This window comes from Amphimedon queenslandica, unplaced genomic scaffold (genome assembly GCF_000090795.2).
Source record: "Amphimedon queenslandica unplaced genomic scaffold, v1.1 AMPQUscaffold_2174_Cont25823, whole genome shotgun sequence".
Lineage (NCBI taxonomy): Eukaryota > Metazoa > Porifera > Demospongiae > Haplosclerida > Niphatidae > Amphimedon > Amphimedon queenslandica.
The window spans coordinates 1-1,263 of NW_003557490.1; the positions used below are offsets into that span (position 1 = coordinate 1).

At 37.2% G+C, this 1,263-nt stretch overlaps 1 long non-coding RNA gene across 2 annotated transcripts; it reads left to right on the plus strand.

Annotated features, from left to right (window-relative positions):
- The first annotated feature begins 39 nt into the window (after positions 1-39).
- On the plus strand, positions 40-1,256 carry LOC109593290 (uncharacterized). 2 transcript variants are annotated; one of them, XR_002190867.1, is made up of 4 exons: positions 40-148; positions 277-347; positions 459-576; positions 1,217-1,256. It is a non-coding gene; the product is annotated as an uncharacterized LOC109593290 (long non-coding RNA). The 2 variants fall into 2 exon arrangements; XR_002190866.1 differs by having other exon boundaries at positions 277-334.
- The last annotated feature ends 7 nt before the right edge of the window (positions 1,257-1,263 follow it).

The following is a 1,263-nucleotide window of genomic DNA, read 5'->3' on the forward strand; positions in this document are numbered from 1 at the left end:
TTTTTTAAATTTTTTTATTTAATTTTTCCCAATAATTATAGGTTTCAGCGACATATCTTGATGGTTATCGTGCAATAGCAGTTTGTCCTGGGGTTGGTCCTCGATCTGATGAGAAGGCACTGAAGACAGTACAAGCTATTTTTAAAAGGTGAATGAGAGCTAGGGGGAGAGAAGAGTGAGAGAAAATACAAAATAAAAAGAGAGGGAGAGAGAGAGGGAGGGGGGAGGAAGGGAGAGAGAGAGAGAGTGACAAAGAGATGATCCCGATCTTTACAGGTGTTCAAGGCTATTAAAGGAAAGAGGGTATAAAGACTATACAAAGACTCATGTCCATGTGTGTCCCAAAAGTATTTTGTCTTCATGTGTCAATATCCTTATTTTATCTCTTTAGAGTTTTAATCTTACTTTTTATGATCCGAAATCCATTCACTACTAATTTCTCTTTCCCTCTATTTCAGATAATGGGTGGAGGAAAGTCTTTATCAGAAGCTGTCTCTTGGTTTGGAGTGGAGCATCCTGTGAGAGAAGCTGTTGAGATATTTAGTACCGAAATAGCACCAGCTGGCACTGGAATGGGTAAGGAGGAGCCACCCCATACCTTCACAATATCATCTACTAATAGTTTCTAGTGAACACTTAGAAGTTACAGAATATGTACATGTACATATACATGTAGACAGGGACATAGCTGAGAAGGAAATGATGAGAGGGCCCAGAGATAAGTGGCATGGGAAGTGTGCTGAAAATTTGGACACATCCCTTTTTGGCGCTCGTATAGTGCACTAAAATAGCATCTCTGCGTATTTTAAAGCATCAAATTCTTCCATTTTTAACAATGATTAATATAAAGCGAGTGTTTTGTTTTTGCCTACTACTCATTTCTTGTACATTTACTGCTGTGCAATGTATTGTACATGATTACAAGGTGGTTAATTATTATTACAAGATGGTTAATTATTATTACTAGGTGGTAGGTAATAAAACAAACAATGAATGACATTATCAATAAAAATTGATGGGGGGGCCAGGCCCCCCTGTAGGCCCCCCTCAGACACGCCCTTGCATGTAGGGCAGTTACTTCCCTCCCCCCTAGAAATCATGCATATACTAATAATTTTGCTCAATTTAGCAGATTATTATTATTATCATTATAATATTATTACTATTACTATTATGTATGGTTACTATTAATTTATAATTTTTTTTTTATTTTTAGCTCCTGGCCTCACTGCTATAGTGGGAGGAAGACCAAAAGTGTAAGGA